Below are 26,517 nucleotides of genomic sequence, written 5' to 3' on the forward strand. Positions count from 1 at the left end.
TAATTAAATTAATAACATGTATATTTAAATGCTTCTAAAATTTTTTGTATAAACGATTTATAAAAAATATCCATTTATAATAAATAATAATTTGCACTCACTAAATTTTTTGGCGTCCATTTTCTGCGTACAACCGTTTCGAACACATTTAAAAGACTAGACATATAAAATTAAATAAATCCTGCAGCTTTATTTTATTTTTATTTAATAATATTCTTTCTCTTAGGTTATGAAGTTGTCACCTTTAATAAATTAAAATAACTTATTTAATATACAATTAACGAAATATAGGGAAATACCGTAGGCATATACCAATTAAAAATTCTATCATAAAAAATAAAATACTTGAGGGTTCGTTGCATTTGAGTTGGTCATGTAAAAGTAGTCATTTAGCCTAACCGATTTTTTGATAAAACAAGATTAAAATTTAATTATATTGAAGTTGAACTTTTCAACAAGAAGATTTTTTAAATCAATCAATATTCAAATAGCAGATAACCAATCTATAATATATAATATCATACTGTGTATAGAAAAAAAGCAACTTGCATGAGTCTATCGAGACGTATACATACTAAATAGATTAGAACAATATACTTTTCCTTTTGATACCCAAATCAAGAAATAGTCGTATGGGTGCGAGAAAATAAGCAAGTGAGAATGAGACGGAACAACGTGAAATTCTTGCATCGATAAAAATGACGATAATTAGTAATGATCCGCCGGCCGTTATAACTCCATCTGGGGGTGACAGTAAATGGGATGGCTTGAGCGCGATATTTGGAGACACAGGGGTGGTTTTCTCTCTCCCCCTGAGGCTCGGCATCTTCCGAACGGTTCCTCGAGAAGGGCAGCCGGCTATAGCCATCTATGCGCCCATTAAAATACCTTTCACTGTCAACTGTCATATCGATTAACGAGGCCTTTCAATTCTGGGCGCGAAATATACATTTTATGTATATAGGGCCACCATATTTTTGCGAATCGAAAGTGGGACAGATGCTTAACGGATCGAATTAAATCTAAATGATTATCTGAATCAGATCTTATTAAGAAGGACTAAGCAGGTGTCTGTTGGTTCTGTGTATTTAAAGTTGAAAGCAAAGAAGAAAATTCCAATTGAAGTTATGATGGATGTACTTATTATATTACAGTGTTAAGACCTACATATTATCAGGGAAATAGGAGGAGATCAACGGTCATACACTGCCTAGAATTCATGAAAAAATTGAATTTACTTTTATTATTTATTATCTTTTGAACATCATACATTTTAAGCTGTTGAGTAGAGTTACATATTTTCGGTCTTAATTTATGCACTATGCAATTACAATAATCTGAAGATAGAAATAAATAGATGTACCGTAGACTAGATTGTCGGTAGCTCGAAAGTTTATATTAAAACGGACCGTGAAAAAAATTCATACGCGTTAAAAGCGCCACAAATTTTAAGCCTTGTTTTATACGTATCAAGCAGAAATTTATATTGATTAGTTAAAAACATTAAAAATGCCGTTCAGGATTTTTGTATTATATAGGCAAACTATTATCAGAATGAGAAAAAATGATAGATTATTTAACTTTAACAATCACGATCGATAATATTAAATACAATTACGCCACAAAACCTATATAATTGGCCATCGCAATGAAAATAAGGTAAACATGAAGCCTCCTCTAAGCAAATCAAACGTATACAATTACATACACAGCGCAACAACGACACTTCCATATGGAGTTCGCTTCTGAAAACACTTCATCAAGAACTTATGCATGAGCTCTCCGACTTACACACACAATAGTTCTTCTCAACTTGAAACAGTGTATCTTTGCAGATCATTGTCAAAGATAGGGAAAGCAATTTTTTAGAATATTAGACGTAGACAATGCTATGAGAACATTGCGTCATAAAATTCGCGAAAATTGTGCAAAAAAGTGACTAAAAGTACTACCTTAAAAATAATTGAAATTAAAAATTTAAAATGACATTTCTTGTATTTATTTCAAAATATTTTTTTGCTAAGTGCTGTACAACATGAGAATATGAAATACGGTGACTAATTTATTGCGCAAACAAAAATTGCGCACACAAAAATTCCTCACAGCGAAAATTCGGAACATAGATGGTCAAATATATTTTACTTTTAATTCCAACTGCTTTATATTTTTAAGTAAAAAATTGTGTAAGTATAGAAAATGTAAGTGTATCATACCAATGTAAATTATAATTGTTAATATTTTAAAAACATGATTTCTTAAAAATTAAAATCATATTAACATATGTTATATATACAGACATAATTTTTATAAATAAATTTTAATATTCATAAATATATGAACAACATTTTTTGATTTCTGACTTATTCTACTTTCATAATAAACGGTACATATATGTATGTGATTTTTATTTGTATACACTCTGATTTTATTTAATAATCATGCCATGATATTTATAGAAATGCAATAATAACACTCCTTATGGTTGTTTGTATAAAGCTTCAATATTCTCTGGTTATTTTTTCGTTCAATGAGCGGTTTATCTCTTTGAGATTAACGTGTACGTTTAACGAAATACATTTTTAATTAAGTTTTATTAAAGAACGAATTCGTCGGGGATGATCGATCACCGAAACGTTGCTGCGTAGGCAATTTAAATTTATTTTTCAACCCCTATCCTTTTAATTTCGGGGCGATGTCAAAAGATTTTTGAGTAGCGAATCGTAATCAGCAAAAATAAATAACAGGGAGGAGGACTTTATATTAAACAAGATTGGAAGACGAGAAATTTAAATTTATATATTTATAAGTTTGTATTATCAAATATTAAATAATGATAATTAAACAAATATAAAAAATAGAATATGTACATATAATAAAGATTTAGTTTTGTATACCTATATTTTTGTTGGATCCGAATGTACGTGTGTGAGGATGTTTATAAATGCCATCAACACGCGTGACATTGAAAAATCGCCTCAATTTAAAAGTTGGCAACACCACCAGGAATTTTCCAGCAGATATCAAACTTGGACAAATTGGTGGGAAAGTTGAAAACGGGGACGCAAATTCCGGCGACCCCACGCCATTTTGTCCACACTACTTTTAATAGGTGGAGCGGCGTTCGGCGCCACGGTGAAAAATGGCGGAGATGCAAAACTTTTCGCAAAACTTGTTTTAACAAATTCCGCCAAATCAATCGACCCCATGAACCACTCTAATGGATTATTCCAACACTGGCGCTGATGCGCTCCCTTCAGGGAAACTTTGATAAGTTTTTGATACACTAAAACGCACAAATATCCACACGCATACGTACGAAATAATTTAGTAAAAATAAGATAAATATCGTGATGTTTAATTTAATATTTGATATGAAAAATATTTAATAAAAAGCTAATTACAGCTTATAAAAAATATTAAAAAGCGAAAAATAAACGGAAAAAAGTTTTTTTTAAATTCTATCACAAAAATAAAATATTACTTAAAAGTATTAACCCTTTGAGCGGTATCGCCGTACATGTACGGCAGTCAATATTTCACTGTTTTGAGGTACCCCAGATAGTTATATTTAATATATAATATTATATTTAAATAATTTAAAAAAAATAAAGGGTACATAAATGAAAATAATAAAAATTATGTTACATATATAAATTTTATAAAATATTTTATTAAATCCGAAATAAATATAAAAAACATGTAAAATATATAAAGGAAATTTAATGTTAGAAAAACATTTTACAATAAAAAAATATCAACAAAAAAAATATAAAAAATACATACTCAGGTGTATACTAACAAATTAACAAATGTGTTTAAATTAACTCACTACTCAAAGGGTTAATAAGACTAAGCTTGAAAATCAATCAAATGTTTAAATAGCTTTTACTGAGAAAAAAGAAAAATGTCTTTTAGCCCTTGTTTTCATTTTTTAAATATATAATAAACGGTAACTTAAACACTAAAACAATAAAATAAAGTTGAACATATACAAATTAAACCGATAAATTGTTATAATAAATTTTAATATTATGTGTTATATTCATAGACAATTTTAGAGATTTTTTTTAGTTAGAAGATATCATAAAATATTTTTTTTGTTTTTTATAGCATACTAAACTTTTTTGAATCTTTGAATATAAAGATTTTATTGCAAATTGTATGTATTTTCGCGGTTAAAATATAAAGCAGAAAAAGAACATTAACATAGCCACGAACAAGTCTCGCCAATGAAAGAAGTTTTAGCACTTGGAATACTTTTAATTCAGCAAAGAACAAACAGTCAAACATTGCAATTCTAACTTAGGAAAATAATCCTGAAGAGTTTTTGGTTCTAGAGAAGTTTGTGATTGAATAAATAAAATAAAGTAAAATAACGCAACAGTCAAAGCAACGATTCAGAATTAACAATATATTTTTTATTTTTCTATTGTATTTTCTTTTTAAAACTTTAAACAGAAAAAGTTAGATTATGAAGTAAAGCAAAGACTATAAATCAGTGACATTAATCATATTAATTATATACTATTATTTAAGCTCACAATCAACAGAATTTTTTTTTTGGATCATATAGCATTCTAGATTATTTTGAGCACCTTGTGTAATTTTTTAAGTAATAAAATTGATGAAAATGTGTGTATAACTGCAGTGAAAACATATATTAATATAACATATATTCATTAATAATTAAAATTATATATTAATTGGTTTAACTTAAGTCGAACCATGTGCGCAAAATTTTAATACAAATATTGTGTATTGATTAAATTATTGCTCTAAAAATATTAAATAAAAAATATACTATTATTAAAATATATAATTGGCATTTTATATATTTGAGTCGTTCATCACTGCAGAAGCTCGTCCACCATTCGAAATCAGTGCGTAATTCCCTTTTTTTCGACACCCCCGAATCTTATCGCCCTTCAGCTAACTATCCACGATTTCCACGCCGAAAGCCACCCCCATCCCCGTCGAAGAACCCCATTCGAAAAGAGGCGAAAAAGATGCCGCGGACGGGTGGCAGCGGACGGGGAAAAAGACAAAATAGGCGGAGGGTCCGCACAGAAATAAGAGGGTGGAAAAAGTGGGTGAAAAGGGGTTGCTTCGCAAGTGGGGTGGGTCGGTGGAGACTTTTCTTATTTCGCGATAGAATAAATTTAAGAAATAAATGCGGGGTGGGCTCTATAGAATGATTTAATGCAGGAAATCGCAGCGAAGAAACAACTACAAAAGGGACGACGGCAATTTTTGCAGTGCTGGCGGTCTTCGTCGGGGTGAAAAACACCCCCGCATAGTAGTGTGCTGGTTAGATGTGAAGCGGTCTCTTAATTTAACGTATGCACCCCGTCGCTAAACGGCGATTAGGTGTCATAAATAAAAATTAAGACGGTGAAGCACATTTTGATTGCTAACTTGCATGTGTTTTTTTGTATGATGATTAGTGTATTATGTATGGTAATTAAAATATAATATAAAAAAATATTATCACAAATTATATTAATTAGATAATATCATAAAAAAATCACAACTTTTCAATGTGATTTTTTAAAATAAAATTGACACAATAAAAATATTTTTTGCTCTGAAAAAATATCACGCAATTTTGATCAAAAGTGCATGCTATTTTTAAGGCACCTAAAACACAAAACTTAGCCTGTGGTGCAACAGCCCCAAGTAAACAGAACAAACCAGATAACTTACCTTTACTAGTTAAACAAAAATGCAAAGATAAGAAGAATAAAAAAAGGCGGAAACTTACATGGAAACCAATCATTAAAACCAAACTAAATATACAATAGCAACAAAAGAGTAAAAACCTTGTTTCGTAAAGAATCAATCAATACAGAACTAATTTAAAGCTAGTTTAGAGCTATCTTAAACTTTATTCTAGTATAAGTTTTTGCAAAAAATAAAAGTTTTTGATGTACGTTTAACATTTAAATATAAATAAAATACTGATTGAAAATACAATTGTTATATTATATAATAAAATGTCCCTTAATTAATTTAATATTTAAAAACGTTAATTGACGTCGCATCTGCGTTTGCTTAAGATAGACAGCGTCGTCTTAAGACACTCGCAAAAACGAAGGGGTTAAATATTATTTCATCCCTCCGAAAAAGAACTATTAAGACACAAACGATCATTTTCACCCCCGAGTCGTTTGTATAAAGAAAAGGGTCGTAGGCATTAGAGGCGAGAGATAACAAAAATACGTGATAGATTATCGTAGAAGCTATTCACACTCGCTTTCGTTCGCCGTTCCGATTTTAACGGCTTCAAAATTAGACCAACTTGGAGAACACTTTTAAAGCTTCGGAATTCACCTGAAGGCGTTTTAAAAGATTTAACGCCGACTTTCGGAAATGTTTCGAGCTCGTATAGTACTCAAAATTTGGATGTTAATGAAAAAGAGGCGTTAAAATATAGTATTTTTAACTTAAACGGGATTTTAATAATTTTATATTTTAATGAGTTACTTAAACAAGTTATATATTAAATGTTATTAATTAGGAGTTGATAACTAAATAGATTAGGTGAAGTTAAAAATCATAATAAATAAAAAATATGAAAAAGCTATTCGCAATTTATTTAAAAAAAATATGTGTTGTAAAATTTATTTGTTAAAATATATCTATTATAAATTATTATTAAAACACTTTTATAATTTTTAAAAATCATTATAAATTATGAAGCAATATATTATATTTTTATTATAAATAAAGTAAAATTTATTTGTTAAAATATATCTATTATAAATTATTATTAAAACACTTTTATAATTTTTAAAAATCATTATAAATTATGAAGCAATATATTATATTTTTATTATAAATACATTTGCAATTTATTAATCTTATTTATTTTTTTGAAAATCATTATAACGTTTAAGTGTTATTTCATCACAACTCACTTTAACCTCATTACCGTACATTTTTATTAACACTTTAGATTAAATAAACAACTTAAAATATTTAAGAAGATTTATTTTTAAGGAATTAATTATTTAGTATATTTGAATTACAATACTTTTCTGCCTATTAAATTTTAAATTACTAATATATATATACAATACGATTTAATGGAAATATCTTCAATATATTTTTTATCGTCATATTATATATAATATATATTTAAATAACTGACTATTAATATAAGCAATTTATGTATTTATGTATTATTAACAACAATTAAATTTTAATTATGTAATGCATATATTATTTATAATCGATGGTAAAAATATATTATTCATTATGAGAAATTGAGTATTATTACAACTATTACCGATTTTTCTGAAAAACTTATATAATTAATTTTTGTGGCAAAATTGTTGTTTAGTATCTTATCTTTATGGCAAATTGTTTTTTATATTGCAATTAATATAATGTGGTAGTTTATAAATTAAAAATAATATCGATTCAAAAAAATATATTCCATAAATATAAATCAGATAAAAAAACTATAACTGTAAAAAATCATTAAAAATAATAAAAAAGGTAATATGTGTGTTAGTGTATTGTGATTTACTGCGTTACTTAAAAAATATATTTATTATTTATACTGATTGATTTAAGCTTTATCATCCCTAAATACACAAAATAACCGTTCGATAAAGCAATAATTGATGAGATTAGAAAAACAATGCGTTTGCGAGTCTCTCAAAGGGACTTTCTTCGAAAGTTTACAGTTAACTTTTAGGGCGAGTTTGTTCAGATAAATCTTTCATCTAGTCTTTCAAAAAGTTTTCCCTTCAATTTATTGCACTTCCCTGCGAAAAACTCCGCTCAATAATAAGCTACATAAAAGATGTTAAATTATTCAATACAGCATATTCTACAATAATTATTATTATTATATAATTCTCCATGACACGTTACCCCAATAGAGTGGGTGATTTTTTTTCCGCGAGGGTGGAGTGTAATTCAAAACAAGCTCGCGATTGGTGGATGCGGGGGTGACTTGCAATTGGTCCATTTTTTAAATGTCAAGTGATGCTTATTGATTTTAGTGCCGATAAAATAAGTTGCAACAAGGTGCTTACAAAATGTTTTCACTGCTATTCACTGATTAATATGAATGTATCAAACTTTTGAAAGTTGTTTGCGGATCAGAACGCGGAAGTGCACTAAAACGGGCAAGTCTTCTTCAGGTCATCGCAGCGAAATCTCAACCCCTTTATTACCTGTGGACAATAGTGGACCTTTTTGACCCCATCTGTTCCAGGGGGTCACTCGGCATTGTGTCGAAACCGGTCACTAATTTGCATACTGGAACTGACCTAACCGGTTCTCACACGTTTTTTCGCCAAAGGGGACGTGTTAGCTTCCGCGTTCTTGTACATAAAGGGTTGTGCATTTTATTTTATTTTAAAAGATTGATTTTGAGAATTAATTAAAAAAATATTTAATATTACAGCTTAATTAGAATTAATAACAATTGTAGAAAGTAGTCATAGTAATTAAAAATAATTTGGCAAAAATTAAAAAATCTGTAGCTAATAATTAGGCTGCTGATTTTTTTTTGTTCTAGGAAAACTTGTAATTTTTCTGTGTTATTGCTATTAATCTTATGTTACTATTTTTTTAAGTTCATTTATTTGGTTGTATTAAATTTAGCTAAACAAAAAAAAAACTATTCTTAGAATTTTGTGTAACCATTTATGTTAAATATTTTTTTGATGGAATTGTGATGCGATACGTTTTTAAAATGACATATTTTTTATAGTAGCACCTTTTTTACGATACTAAGAAAAGCAACGATTCGTTCAAGTGCATGTTTGTAATGCTAACGTACGTGACGATCGGAGATTTGCACGAACCAACATCCCCAAATGGACTATTACAAAGGCCGTTTGATGTTATTAAATATAATATTGTATTGTCTGCCATGAAATTTTGCCAAACTTAAGCAAAAATATAAAATAATTCCTTTTCTAAATCATCGCAAATGGTTTAGGTGTCGAGAGTAGACAAAGAAAAAAAATCCTACATTTTGACAAGCATATATAGTCATGTATATAAATCAGGGGCTTTAATTAGAAATATACTCCAGTCAGAAACTTCCTATTTGATACACAAACTATGCGAAGCAACGACTGAGAAAGCAGCTGCTTTCCATTTTACATCAATCGATTAGACACGAAGTATAAATCCAGAGTTAAACCCGATTTTTGCAGACAACTGGATTATACGCGTATATCACTTATCTACACAAGTTTTACGGGATTCAAAATTTATGCATATTTACCAATACCTTATATTATAAATGTCTTCTTTATATTATATCAACTCTATATAAACGCGTGACTGTTAAAAAAGTCAGCGAAATATATCTTTAATAATATAAAATCTAAGTACGATCAAGTATTCATTAGTGATCGTATCTGAAATAATATGAATAGTCTCTTTTATAGGTTTATCTTATAAGCATTTGCACGTGACTCACTCGGTTTATTTATAAATGTTAATGTAATTAAAAATTATTCAATGTTGTTTTAATACATGCGGAAATCTAGTTTTTTGCCTTGAAACACGCTCTGTGTTGCGATCTTGAAACATTTGTCTTTGGAAAGTATCTGAAAAATATCTTTTATATTTTGTATATAGAATTTATGAACCTTCTATTACTACAATAATTTTAAATTAATTGTTTTCATTACTATTGTATATATTTTATTCCATATTTATTTAAAATACAATAGAATATGTTTGTATGTATTTTTTTTTATGAAAAATGAATGATCGTTCTATGTAAAAATTTACAAAATAAATAAAAATAATAATAGATAACTAAAATCCATTATACCGAATTTATTCTTTAAAATATTTAAACTATAAATAATTACCTAAATTTTATTATTAATAAAAAAAAATATACGTATATATATTTATTTATTTTATCTAAAATATATTATTTTAATTTAATATTTTTGCCAGCCCTTACCTTTGTGTCTATTGTCATGAAAGGAGATGCACATCCTGATCCAAAAATGAGGTCCGGACGGTCATTCAACATTGAAGGTCTTTCTATGCAAAGCGGTTCTATACAATAGAAAGGGTCAAATGTTTATTATACAGTGTGATGAAAAAATTTTACTTACTTCTAAAATAGCATTTTTTTTAATAAATGTAATGTTATTATATATATAACTTTCACTATAATAAAGTTTACGAGTGAAAAGGGTTAAACAATATCAGACTCGAGACTTAATTAGAAGTATAAAAAAGACAAAACAAGCACCGAGATAATGCGATTTAATTTATATTTTGTGTAGGAAAAAATATATAAAGCCATGCAAATGAGACACTTTATAGTCGCACTGTACCCAGCATCCGAGAGAAAAGCAATCTCGCATCCGAAAAAAAAACGATTTCTTTCGTCGAACCCCTTTCATTTGCATTTGCAAGTTTCATCCTATTGTTCTTTTAGGAACACTGATAATATTTATTTAGACAAACAGAGAGACGATAAAAGGATTGTTGGTGATTAAATAAACGAAATGATTGACACACTTTTATTATTATATATTTTTATCAAATAAATATTATTTCTTAATATCTAATATAAGTTTATTAAAAAATATGTTTTTTTGTATCTTGTTAGATGAGATAAAATATTTTTTTAAAGCAGTATATTGCATAAGATAAAATTGTATTATATATTATATAACGGATTTTTAATGGATTGTTTAAGATCAGAAAAAAAATTGCACACCGCAAGGGTATTATATTGTTGCAGGTCAAAAGGACCGCATTTTTTTAGAGTTCACTAAGATTACTTTGTTAATATGGTCCTCATGCTGAACCGGTTTCTTTGAAATAAATGCCCCGCTATTCTATTATCTAATACAGCTTGCTTATTTTTTTAACAATGTGTAATAGTTATATTATGCAAATTAATTATTATTAATAATTAAACATTCATATTAATTTAATTATTTTATTTAGTTTAATTTTAATGATAAACCATATATAATACATAAAAATAATTATTTTATAAAACATGCTTTACGCTGTAAAAATTAAATAAATTTTTGGTTTAATCAGAGAAATATTTTCCAGGCTAAAATAAAATTTTGATTAGATTTATTACGATGTTCAATTTTTAGATAATTTAAAAGTCAGTAAATTGAAAGGCAAATTTTCTTAAGTAGTTCCCAGAAAAATATATTTATTTTAATCGAATTTATATACAGGTACACAAATTATTTTATATCCTTATTTGTTTGTAGACAATGTATAATATGATACTTTAATAAATTGGTGGTATTAAATAAGTCATATTAATTTAATTTATATCGTAAATATTATATATGCTTATAAACTCTCTATTTAAAATATGCAAGGTGCTAATAAGTTTTTTCTCGTTATATATATGTTAATTTACCAATGTTTTGTTTTTGAATATAAGTCGATTGTATTATTGAGCAAAAAACTGTAGTTCTGCAAATATAAAGTATTTTTTATATTATATTTGCTAAGCTCCAAGGAAATTGCTCTTAAAAATATTGCTTTTACTAAATTCTCTGTCGTATAATCTGTAACTATAAATTTTACTACTGTTTACCTTTTAATAACTTTTTTACAGAACCAGTCTTGTCTAAATATGTTTCAGATAAACATAATAAATACATAAAAAAAATATATTTCTTCAAATTTATTTATTTTTCATAAGACCATCGTGCCTTAACAGGTTATCCCAATGCGTCACAATGATCAAAAAAGAATACAAATGACTCGTAAATAACTGTGTTAAATCATCTGAGAAATCAAGAGGTCCGACAATTTTTTTAATAATAACCCATGTCAAATCTTGTCGAAGGCTTTCTCAAAATCCATATATAAGACAGTAGGTTAGTAACAGTGAAACGTGTAGTCCAAAAAAACATATCTGTGAATACAAATACAATAAGAAAGGTTTCATTGTACTGCCTATTAAGAAATATTGATCACGTTGAAGTAAAAATAAAAAGTAAAAAAAAAAAATGTCATGATTTTTTGTAAATAATCCGTTCAAGTAAATGTTATTTGTCAACTATTAAATGTAAACGATAAAGTCTTTCTTTAACAAATCTATATCAATAAGTAAATATACACAAGCAGTAGTTAAGCTGTCATGGTGCATTGGGGTAACCTGTTAGTTCATGAAAATATTATATATAAAATATATGTTTAAACATATATTGGACAAAATACTAAAAACTCTTTTAAAGGTGTTTTATTTATTAAAAATATAATTTTATTTTAGAGATATAACCCTCTACCATATTTTGATCAATTTTTTTATTCCAGTTTTAATGCAAAATATTTTAATAGCCCTCTTTTCAGGATTTTTTTTTCATTTAATCGAAATAAAGGTTATCGATTGTCAATTTCAGGCATTCATTTTACTTTTTCATGCCCATCGATACAGCTGATTACAGTAGAAGCTTGGTGTTACAGTTTGGCCAGTTTTAAGAGTTTCGTAATACACAATCCTTCTGCAATCTCACCATATATACAAAATAGATTTTTTTACAGTGATCTCGAGCTTTGAGGTATGTTTTGCTATTTGTCTTTTAGATTGTTGTAGTACAACAACCGTTTCTCAATTCTGCCTTTATAAATTTTGGGGCTATATTTTTTTTTAAATATAGAAATGTGAAGTTTAGATATGAGCTGACACAGATATTGTAAAATATGTACTAAAGTATCAATATCTTTGTGATTAATAATTTTTAACAACTTTCCTGGTGTTAGAAGTAAAGTTATAAGTATGTTATATTATTTACTTTCTTTTGATTTATTTTTTATCAATTTAAGACACTTTTGGGTATTGTAAGATATCTAAGAATATATGTTTTTTTATAAAGTAAGATAAATAAATTACTGAAAAATTGCAATAATATTTTTTATTACCTTTTATCATATATTATAAAATAAACATGGCGACAATTATACGTTGATCAATTTATTAATAATAATAACAGTTGCAAAATAAATTATTTTTTATAATTAAATAGCTATTAATTTATATTGACTATACATATATTGTATTTATAAGCGGAGTATTATCAATTTTTATGTTAACCCTTGGGATAAATAAAGCATATTTTGGTACACGTATGTGTGACCATTTGAGAAAAATCGCAGCTGGACTTGTCACATTGAATATTATCTATTGTTAAAAATTATTATTAACGGGCTAGTGACCCAAAAAGCTGATTTGCATACCGATCGAACCGGTTTTGCTGGACAATGGTTATTAAAAAGGACCACAACCCTTCCGGACTCGCTTCAAGCATTTATTTTTTCATTCGGAAACCCTTTCGAAATATCTTCACGCCTTTATTTAAAAAAAAAACCAACGATGTCGGCGATAAAAAAATAATTAAAAAATATTTCGCAAGAAAAGCCGATATTTCATTTCTTCGGGGTAGCGGAAACTTTGTTGTTGTTAGGGGTAAGATGTGAAATTACACACAAAAAACAAGGTGTTTTAATTATTGCCGTACGTTTTCGCCTACGCTACTCACCCCTGGTTTTCGTAACAAATGTTTGCGGCTTGTAATGCGCCTCGAGAAAACGGCCAAAAATGGGGAAATTCGCCCGTGCAATTTATATTCATTCACTTAACCGCTTAAAGCGATTATCCGCTTGTAATGTTAATAATTTAATACGAGCGCGTTTCGGAAAAAGGTTTTTAAACGGTCGTATGTGTGCTTTGCAGTTTGGCATAAGCAAAAAACTCAATTTATGAATGTTTGTATGTTGAACCTTTTTTATATGATACTGGCACGAGTTTTTGATCGTGGTAAATCAGATATTAAAAAAAATTAAAACTATATAATTATTAAAAATTAAATGAATTGCTTAATTTCATTAAATATAAAAATTTATAAAAACGCTTTGCGAGCTTAGTATGTCATTCGAATTGTCACATTAAAAAATGTTGGTTTACCGTTTCACTATTTTTTGATATTTATAAAAAATAGTAAAACAGTAAAGCAACATTTTTAAATAATATATGTAGCTATTTAGCTTTATATTTTTTATATCATACGTCAGTTATACTTGTATAAAGTTGGCAATGAAATTAAAAATAATATTATCTCTCAAAACGGGTTATAAAAATTAGGTGCTTTAATTTTTTTAAGATTTTATATTACTAATTTTAAATACAGTATAAATTACAACATTAAAAAAAATAGCTTTTAATGGCAATATACAATAATACATTTCCCAAAATTAAAAAATCATCGCAAAAAATTTGTTCAAAGTCAGTTTTTATGGTCAGTCAATAAATATAAATTGACAGTAAATTTGTTTTAAATTATTAACCTATTTTAACGACAACAATATAAATAAAACTATTTTTTAAATATAATATAATATACGAAAATGTATCATATAACTATTTTTTTCAGTTTTTAATTTAATTTTAAAAATCACAGTTACTCTTTTGTACAGTAATGTAACTTTGTTATATTTTAATTGTTCTAATATAGCAGCAATAATATAATTTAAACTGTTTTTTAAAAATTTTATTATCATATAATATGTATGACTTTTTCCAAAATTTTCATTGTGAAAATTAATTTTAATTATGAATACGACACATTTTTTTGTTAAAATAATGAATGGTTTAATTGATTTTATTTTAATTTTAAAATTGTATTATTCGTTATGTTTTAAATTAATTATTCAATTAAAAGCATCAATGTATTATTATTATTTATCAAATAATTTTTACAACCTTCGAATATATTTTACAAAAATACTTTAGGACCTTTAATTTTAAAACTTTTATATTTAATATAATTTTAAACCGTTCAACTACTGCCGTTGCCGTTGAATCAAATTACTGACGATAATCAATCAAAATTACTTATTCCATATTTATTATTTGTGTAATATAGTTTAAATATTCTGATATATAATTATCTAAAAAAATAATAAAATATTGTGACTAACTATAATTAGTCTGAAATAAAAATTTTGATTTTAAATTTATTTGTGATACTAATTTATTCATTAGATAATTTTTTGCGTATTATTTGTATTATCTGTTTTATCTAAATAAGTGTTATTCCAATAACTCATTTTTGGTTTGTGTATGATTTTTTAATGTGACTGGATTTAAGTTACAGAAAATATATCTTTGCGTAGCAAGAAATTTTATGACATTTCTATAGGATTTGTTTTTAATTTTAAATTATATTTTTTATTCGGTTTTAGAGATTATTTAATAAAATGTGTATATAATTTTATGGTAAGATATTATAAAACAAAATTAAGAATCCATACATTTTAAATTAAATCTTTTTGTCATTATATGAATAAAATAATAAATATAAAATATATAATCCATATTCGGATTGTGTACGATTTTTTCAATGCGATTGTATTTACGGTATAGAAAATATATCTCAAGATAGCAAGACATTTTATGATATTTCTATAAAATTTGTTTTAAATTTTATTTCTATATTTGGTTTTAAGAATCATAAACATAAATATTTATTAAACTTCTTGACATTACATAACATAAGAACGGAATAGCGTAGTCAATAACGCCTCAGACTAGTAGCTCTGAGGTTGCGGGCTCGAGCCCCGGCAGCGACACTCGAATTTTTATTTAAAAAAATATATTTTACACATAATAATTTATAATTATTAATATAGATGTCACCGATTTCCTGACATAGTATGGTGGTAAATACTTACATTGTAGGTATTCATTATATCTGATTGACTAACTCAATTGGTACAGATATACCCCGCTGTAACGCATTAGGCTTACGCCTATCAGGATACAATAGATGATTTAATAAAAAAATAAAATATAATCAAATAAGTATCAATATTTATATTTCATAAAATAGGAACTAAGATAAAAATATATATATTTAAAAATGTTACGGTGAATGTGTATTTTTTGGTAAAGTTATATGTTCACTAGCAAAGTTCTAATACATTTTCACCAATACATCTTTCTACTAGCTCCTCTAAAATGTCTGAAACACAATTTGACAGTTGCGAAACGATCATTTGCTGTTCAAACCCAAACCTAACATAACGAAAATTCTAAAACTAATTAGAGTTTTATAACTTTTATTAGGTTACGTTCAAAATACAAACTAAGCGGAAGAATAAGTGCAGACAGAAATCGCATCTCACATATTGCTCCATAGTTTGTCTGGATTTCGACATTACACTATGTTTTAAAAATATGATAGCTATCCTTACCGATATTATTATGGACCTCTAAAATAAAAGTGCTGATCAAAGTATATTCAAACCGAATTTTGGTCAATAGGAGAGCGCAAAAACAATAATCACTTCTCAGAAGGCAAAAATTCACGTCAAAAGCAATAAAATCGTGTCGGCGCCGTAGCAGTGGGAACGCTCGGTAACGAGCGTTCCCACTGCGACGGCGCCGGCAAGATTTTATTGCTTTTGACGTGGATTTTTGACTTCTGAGAAGGGATAATTGTTTTTTGCGCCCTCCTATTGGTCAAAATTCGGTTTAGATATGCTTCATTAGATTCTCACTCGGAATATCGGTATAAAAAGTCTTAATGTAAACGCTTGATAATTGAGTGTTTTCACCGTAATGGCACGATTTTCTAGAATATATATTTTTAATAATTTTTAATGCCTAATTAAAATATTTCGCATAAAATAATATCTCAGAAAATTGTTTTCGACGGTGGCTAATTTTTATATTTATTTGTAGCACAAAAATAATTAAGTAGTAGCAATTATTATTTTTTTAATAAATTATATTACGATGCTATAAAATGCCATTTTAATCATGAGGACCGGAATCATTATTTTCCCAGAGCGGCCCTGCTCCAAACTCACTGCATTTGCAGTAGGAGAGGTTCCAGATGTAGTTCAAGTGCAAGCAGTGAGAATAAGCCATTAAATTAGGACCGAATATATATGATTTTAAGTATTTAAAAATAATCATGCTCTATATCTATACTATAAAACAGAAAATACATGTGTTTGTCTACTTTTACACCAAACGGTGAGCAGTAGTGACGCGACATTTGCATATGTAATTCTGGCTGTTATTTTTAGGTCAACTGTCATATATTCAACTTTTATATATCAAATTTTAAGCTGCAAATTGAAAATTGCGCTAAACAGAAATTTTGTGCTACTGAAATATGTCAAGTGACCAAAAATGTATTTGTAAGTAATAATAGGATGAATAAAATTCATTAAAATAAATAAAAAAATAGTTTGAATCTATCTTGTGTGAAGCTGGGTAATAAAAAAAGTGTTATCACACTTTTAAAAACAAAAATCTGACATCAAAGAGAAATTGTATTAAAAAAGTTGTTTTTTGGCTAATTATTATCATCACAAATAATTTGGCAATAAAAAAGGTTTTTAATGCTATGCTTTTAGAATTATTATGGACCACTAATTGAGATATATTGAAGTCGTTTTGTAAGTATACTTTATTTATAGCAATTTATTATTACTCAAATCAAATAAAGCCATATCTAGCTTTACGCAATAGATTATGTAGGTTTATGACGCACCTCGTCGTTATATAATAAAATAATATAATGGCCATAGCTTGGTTGCCAAAAATTTTTAGCTGAGAGAGAATAAATGCAATTAAAAAGTAGGAGCCAGTATAATAAGGAAGCAGGAAGAAGCGGAAAGAAATATATTGCGAGTGCACTGGAGCGAGGGGGACTTGGCCACCGTTACGGCACAATTTACTGAAGACGTCCTGAAAAACGTTTTTTTGGAACGTTATTTTAGTACCAAATTTACCGTCTACCCTCAGCAAGTATAACATAGACTTTATAAAGTAATATTAAATATTTTTTAATTTAAAAATATATTTTATCCTACAAAAAAAAATAAGTCGAAGTTTATTAATAATTGTTTGATTGATTGAAATGAATTTTGTATGACTGAAAGCTTGAAGATACTTGACTTGTGAGTGACATTATACTGAAACTTAGTACCGTATCTTTGGCCACTCACTCTACATTAGACCATTACCCGCAAATTTTATGTATTTTTCACCCGCCATAATTCTTTTTCAGTTTGTTTAAGTCGAAATACTGCGCTAATTCTGAACGAGGCAAGTATTAAATTTGAATCGAAAGTTAAATATAAAATAGATTGAAATTAAATTATTTATATATTTTAATATAAGAAAAATAAAATAACTAACAGCTGTTAAAAAAATACATCAAAAATATTTAGTGGACCTTTAATTATTTATTGAAAAAAAAATAAGTGCATTAAATTTTATAAATGTGACCTTAATTTTATTTAGATGTAGTGTTTTTTTTTATTTTTTTATATAGAATTATTGGTTTATAAAGTATGAGTTATAAAAAGATACATATTAATGTATATAACATTTATAAATAAATTGTGTAGTATTATTTAACAAAAAAATATTAGAAAATATGTTACAAATACAAACCCATATATATTAGTTTATGCATAGTTTTTATTTTATGTATTTATTTATTGCTAAACAATCACAATTAATAACTACTAAGTAAGTGGTAAGACACCAGACTGAAATCAGTGACATTTTTACAGCTAATCAATAGTTGTTACTATATATAAACTAGATCGATTTTATTTTAATTATTCATTACGATATTTATCCATATGATTAGGAAAATTAAAAAAAAATGATGGTACTCTATACATTATAAATTGAAAAACGTTTATGTTCATATGGGATTCAAATCCAGATCTTTCAGGTAGTAGTTTTCAGCTCATACCACTTGTTTGATATGTTAGATATTTGTTAAATGTTGTATGATTTTTATGTATATAGTAGATAATGTATTTTATTTATTTATTACAATATATTGAATTATTATAGTTTTAGAATATAATATTATTGCTAAATGAAAATTTATTAAATAGCATACTTGGCTCGTTATCTCGTTGTAGTATGAAAGACCATTGCTTTTCCCGTGCTTTTCCTTAAGAAGGCTATTCGCCATAATATTTATGGGGCACTTAAACTTACAAAAAAGTCTTTTATTTTTCCCAAAGAAAAGTTTAATGGCCGTTATTTACTTACTCAGAGTTTTATTGTCATTTATTTATAAATATATATACACACATATGTATATATGTTTGTCATTATTTTTCATACATAAAATATAAAATTATATATATATCTAAATAATATATAATATACAAACGTACACGTGTATGCAGACAATAAAGTTTTAATAATCCAGTTCTCGATTACAACTTTTAACCGAGTACCTTGTCTCATCCCCGAGCGTCGTTATTCTTTCAACCCCTAAAACTTTACAACTTTCGACCAACTTTTTTCATTTTACCCTCTAATTCTCCGAGTTTCTTTTTTTCGAAGCTTTTTTATCTGCTTTGGTTTTTTTTTTCAGAGCGGACAATTTCCGAGAAGCGTGGAGCGAATTTATCTTGCCGAACAACTTAGGAGTTGCGAAAATGTTTGATTAGCCCCGGAGAAGCATTGTTTGTGCTTTATGTACTATATATTTTTTTAATGAATAAGACCTTTTGTGTAAAAAAAGTTCCTCATTATTTAATTTTAACATCTCATTGTTCGATTTAAAAATACATATAAATTGCAATTATTTTCTGTTATTTTAATTTTATCAAATAAAATATGTATTATTACATACTAATTTTATTTACATAAAATAACATTTTTATACATAATTATATGATAAATATAAAAAAAAATATATATATTTATTTTACACTGTAAAAAAATCTTGATCGACATACAAAACTTATATAGATTATGTCAGTCTTAAAACATATGTTTTACTAGTAATATAACTTCAAAATATTATGAAACATTAGTTGATTTCGCATCTTAAGCTTTACTATTTTTTGCTATATGGTAGATAAAAAAATCATCGTAGAATTTAATCAGTAGTATTTGATCCCATTTATTAAAATCCGTAGTGTCAAAATAAAATTTAAATTTACACTTTAAGCTTGATATGTATATTAAACCACATTTGTATATTTTAACGGTTATTGTTAACATAAACTTTACTTACATGCAGAAGTGAAACTAAGCCGAAAGCCGAAATTTATATTACAAGATTTAGAAATAAATAGCTGTTCTTGTTAAAAATTAATGCGTTTTGGCGGTAGTTTTATAACTTAAATATTTATATTCAATTTAAAACTATTTTTTTTTGAATTTCTTTCATGTCTCTGTGAAATGTTGTGAATGTTGAGAATAAAAAAAATTAATTCTGCCTTAATCTTAGATCTTAAACATATCAATGAAAAGACATTTCTTCAGAAAAATAAACGCTTATCGAAAAATACTCGCTACTCAATATAGACCAATTCTGGCCAAGTCATACATTTACAACGTATTTTTAAAAGGATATTTTCGCAGGAAAATAACCAGCGCTAATTTCAAAATATACTCTATTTAATATACAACTATTTTTTAGCATTTTTTATGTCTATGAGAAATGCTGAAAACGTTAAAAATAAAACGGACTAATTTTGCCTGAATTTTTAGTCCTCAGCGTATTATTGAAAGGACGCTTTTGCATTAAAACACTATCATTATAAAATGTTTTTTTAACATTTTTTTATCTTTGTAAAATGCTGTGAATGTTGAGAATAAAGTGGATTAATTCTATTTGAATTTTACATTTTCAAGGTTCTTGTAAATAAATAAATCCTTATCTCACACTCGTTATAAAAAATCTGCTCAAATTATAAACTTTTATCGTAAAAGAACACTTCCATATGCAAAAAAACAAGCGTTTGCTTAAAAACATTTTTTATTTATTATATATAATAATAAGCTTTTTAACGTAATTGTAAAATACTGCGAACGTTAAAAATGGAACGGAATAGTTTTGCCTGAATCTTATATTTTTTCAGTATTTGTGGAAAAAAAAAGCCAAATTTTAAAACACTTGATATATAACTATTTTTTAATATATTTTTTGATCTTTGCGAAATGCTGTGAATGTTGAGAATAGCGCGGATCAATTTTGCCCTAATTTTACAAACATTTTTTCAAGCACTACTGTTTATAAAGCATTTCAAACCTAATTGTAAAATGCTGCGAACGTGTTTCGTATTTATAAAATGCTGTGAATTTTAAATATAGAACGGACCAATTCTGCCTTAATTTTATGTTCTCAGCAAATTTGTCTTTCGGAGAATAAAGCAAACGATTATAGCACATGCTACTAAATATAATTTTTTTAGCAATTATTTTTGTATATGTAAAATGCTGTGAATGTTGAAAATGAAACGGACCAATTCTGCCTTAATTTATAACCTAAAAAAATTGTTAAAAAATGTTTACCCAAAAAAAAATTTAAACGATTATCTCTAACAAGATATATCATATTTATGTTAAGTGGCTCAAGTGTGAAGACTTTCGAACGACTGTTTTAAATATAAATTTTATTCTCAGTGAATAAACTTTATTTTATAATTGCGTCTCATTACAATACATTTTTATTCTATTTTATCGTTAATACAATAAAACATATTTGTTTATTGAAATAGTTGTTCAGTGAAAATATTCCATACAAACCCCAGGTTGTAATGTTAACATCATAAATCTACCCCAAGATACAACTATGTGTATAAAACTTTTTGAACATATCATATTTAGCTTTTACTACTTAAAATGTGAATAAGTTATAAACAATGGCCAATAAAGTTATAAATATAAATCAAATTTACAGAAATAAGCATGTAAATATTTTACTTAAAATATGTTGCTGCTTTAATGAAAAGACATATCTTATAAATACTTATATAATATATACTATTATATGTATTTATTTTAATGGCATCTATGGTGTAGTGTCCTATAAAAAATAATAATTCTATTCGCCTATAGATGTCAGTTTATTAAAAATACTTTTATTTTTTGACAATAGATGGCTAAATTTTAGAGCAATAAATATTAGATTTTATATTTCATGTAATTTTAAATGAATAAATATAATAATAAAAAATATATAAGTGATATAAACATGGAGTTAACTATACAATGCAAGTACAAAAAATAAATCTACCCCCCAACAGATGTCTCTATTTCCCTAGAGTGAAAATGTCTAAAGCTATATACACAAAATACACCCCTAACTGTTTTAGTGTGTTTCTAAAACGCTTGTATCATCCCAAAGCCTAAAATTTAGTTAATCAATTACACAAATCGCTGAGACGTCGTTCGTCGGTCCGAAACTACTTAGCCAATGATTTAATTAATGCAAATGTGAATGTCTTTGATTGGATTCATTTATCTTGTAGGACATCAGTTATTTGACGGAGCCGTTTTGTATGGAGAATCGAAGAGGGGCGGGACAGTTCTATCTAGAAACATCATCGAGGTACACGTAATTTCAAAAAGGACTTTCATCAAGCTCAATTTTACTAATATTTGATTGGAAGGTAGAGTAGGACAGTATGTTCTATAGATTTATTATCTAAAAGGCGATCCAAAATAAAAAGATAAATTCAGCATTGATGTAAAATTTAATTTTTTTATTGTGCATAATCAAAATTTTGGTTCAATTAATAATGGTGGATGTTTATTAAAAATATTAAAAATATTTAAAAAAATTATTCATTGTGTGTTAATGGTTTTCGACTGTACTTTGCCTTTGAATGGGGTTTGATACGGACTGGGCACCTGTCTTACTTTAAGTCTCTCCTTAAGATTAATGACTGGATCAATGTTGCTAAGACACAGCATTAGTGAATAAGAAGAAATTGCCCAAATTTGCTGAATTACGTTTGATTGTATCCGTCCAGAGTGACCGATGGCTCTTTGGGGATATAGTTTTAATTATTAATTAATTAAATAAATTTCGGAAAATATTTCTATTATTTTATATTATTAAGAATATTGAATACTACGATATATAGTTAACTTTAATATGTAATTATCATATATAAATATTATTACATTTTAGAATATTTAAAAAAATATTTTATAAAAGTTTATGTTATATAATATTTATTACAACATTATAAAGTACGTTCGTTGGATGTAGCAAATATCAATTTGGGTCTTGACGTATACATAAGGAAGCGCAAGTAGCATTTGTAAGGGTCGTTCTATTAGTTTTATATATATTATATGCGCATTACTTTTTAACTAGATGTTGGTGTTAATATAATATATCTAAATGTAAATAATTCTTATTGTTTTTTGAGCTATGTTTTAGGATGGGAATTTGACTCATCCACAAGAGCTTTCACTCGGTCTCGTTCTTAGCTATCTCGTACCACCTAGCTCCTTGATCTCTTTCTTTGTGAGACAATTTTTTTTATTAATTTTTGGTAAAGGTTTTCGTCTATCTTTTCTAGGTGAACTATCTATCGTAGTGTTTGAGATCTACAGGATCTGATAATTGTTTCTTTACTAATTTATTTCCATTCTCAAGCCTAATAGGTCCTAATATATTCCTTGTATTTTTTGTTCTAAAGCCACCAGTCAGTTCTCATTCGGCATAAACAGACTCCATGCAATGACTGGTCTTTTAATATATTTATTTAGCTAAAGTATAGATCTTTTCCTCAGTATCATGACCTCACCAGAATTTGACTATCATGGTAGCATTTATTATCAGCTATCAACCGCGTTTTTTTCTCTTTTTTAATATTATTATGGCTGTTTAGAATTGATTCTAGGTATTTAAATTTGTCCACTTTTACAACTTAATTCGTTTCCCAATGGTTCGTATTTCGAAACCCAATTTCCAATTACATATTATTCATTACACAAAATAGTTTCGGTGCAGTGCATCACGATTCATATCTCGAATCTAGGTTCGTATGTAGATGGCATAATAAAATATGAAAAAGTTCGTATCTTGAATATTTTGTATGCATAGCGGTTCGTAAGTCGGGGTATCACTGTATATGATTATGATTGTGTTAATTTTGGAACCAAACAGTTTTGCTTTTTTTTTAATAATTTCCTGCTTACATAAACATGTAGGTTTTATTAGAATCAATATTAAAATTTAAGATTATCGCCTCTAGTTCTTGATTAAATATATATATTAATTTTCAATTATCAAACACTTCATTAAATCACCATAATTCACTGCCAGCAATTAATCGCTAGCAGTTTACTGCATAAATAATTTATACCCTACAAATGACATGTGTTCATACAAACTCGCTAATTTATTATTTGATTGACGGTGTGTTAAGACTGTTTTTTTTAAATCATGACATATTTTAATAGGTTTAAATTAAATGGTGTTCTAAAATGTCTATAAAACTGAATTGGGGATTTATAAAATGTACATTTGCTGTTCAAACCCAAACCAAATATAAACGAATAAATTTAATAAAAGTTAAAAAACTATAAATAGTTTTAAAACTTTCATTAGGTTAAGTTTGGGTTTGAACAGGAAATGGACGTTTCTACATTTGCAATAGTAAGAAAATAATTTTACTAACTAGGCCAGTTAAAATGTGTCAAAAAATTAATTTATTATTTTACTTGTCAATGTCAGTGAAACAGTATTTATTCACTGCACGGATGGTTAAAATAACAACTTTAAAAAAACATTATAAATAATTTAAAATAGTCAATAATTTTATATAAATTATAAAGGCGATAAAATATGATAGATATTATTTGTGAACTATAAATTGTTTATGCGATTAATTGCTGGCGGTGAATTGCTGAAGATAAATTTTCCAGATCCCATTTTATTCATGTGCATTATTATGGTTTTTCTCATTAGGTGTATGTGATTTATGGTGGATCTGTTCGGCCTCAAACCGCATTGTTAGAAATCTACTGCAGTCACTAATTATAGTCTTAAAAAATACAAAATTGCTAGTGGAGAGTACTGTAGGACCAATTTAATTAGCACAATAAAGCTACGCACGAAGAATTATCGTTTGGTGACAAGACGGAAGGACGTGCCTCGAAATAAGCTATATTTATGTAAATTATTATACCACAAAAAATCATATGCATTGATTAGCTAACATTTCTAATCCATCATAATATATTCACTAAGCTTATTTTTTAAGTAATCGACATAATTATAAATATGAATAAAAAAATTCCAACACGTTTTCATAAACCATAGTTTGAGCTTTTTTAACCTGATAAAATACAATATATTAATAGTAAACCGTAGGCAGTAACAAACTTGAAAAAATGAATGTAACATAATGTAATCGTTTCATCATTTAAAGTCATTTTAAATTAATCAAACAATATATTAATATGTAATACTTCAATATATCAAAAATAGAACAGTATATTAGTGTGTAATTTATTCTCAATTTATATTGTGAGGCGTCAAAATGTGTCATACAAAACAAAAAAAGGAAAATTCCCGTGACGGCGAGATAAGGGGTGACTCATTGAGTCATCTGAATTTCCAAGGTTTCGGTTCTCAAACCATCTCTGCTCTTGTGAAAACACCATGAAAAAGCTAAACAAAAGCAACTCTAAGTTCTCTACTGATTCGTGTTTTTTTACCCAAAAATAAAATCGTCACGATGCCTCGTTTAACCGGATAAAAGATCTTTTAAAGCGTTTTTTTTTTTATCTTATTCTTAAGACAACATCATTTTTTGACATTTTCAAATGCACTAAAGTCACCATTTCAAACAATTTAAAATTTAAGGTATGCTCTATAATAGAACGGACGTTGCGAGATATTCCTGCATGTAGTGCTCGTATTGCTTTGCATTCCGCTGTCACGTTATGCAGTAATAATGTGACAGTATATTTAGTACCCCGTGCATTTTTTTTATTATTGCGAAAATAAAAAAAGGAAGTTGAGGCTGTAATTGAGTTGATTAAGTAGTTCTTGTAATAACTAATAAAGAATAGTCATTAATTATTACTAAATTAATTAGGTCGTGTTTAATTGCTGCTGCAGAAGAAATATGTCCCGGGAATAAAAATATATATATATATTTACAAATTTCAGTCTTTCGGTGAGAAGAATTAAGCACATTGCGAGTAACATCAATAGCCAATTAAATAACAGGGCAAAAAAATTCAAGTAATTGAAAAATTTATGAGGCTTGAGAAGATTCAAATCCTCTGGTTATTTCATTTATTATTCAGCAAGTGGTTCTTTGTGGGAAATATTGCAAACTATCATGTGCTATTGAACCAGTTGCATCAGCGGTGAACTTGATTCGCTTTTGTGGACTTAAAATCGATTGTTTTTTTATTTTTTTTATCAGAAATGGACGCTGAATATCCTGATTTGGCATATAATACAGCAGTTCTATAATTAAGCCACGATAAGGCTATTTTTAAATTTTTTGAATTAGCTTAGAATTAGAATTTGAGCGATTAACAATTTTATTAACGAAAAAACCCGCTCTTAGCTACTATTATTGAATACTGAATGACTTTAGAAATTAGATGCTGTAAATATAATCTTTTCTAAACGTATATGACTTAAAACTACAAGAATAAACAGTATTTTTTTAAGCATTTAATATGTATTGCTTTTTCCTTTTTTTATACATACTTGGTGTATT

Source organism: Plectrocnemia conspersa, unplaced genomic scaffold, assembly GCF_051122295.1.
Source record: "Plectrocnemia conspersa isolate PC_06_02 unplaced genomic scaffold, ASM5112229v1 ptg000008l, whole genome shotgun sequence".
Taxonomy (NCBI): Eukaryota; Metazoa; Arthropoda; class Insecta; order Trichoptera; family Polycentropodidae; genus Plectrocnemia; species Plectrocnemia conspersa.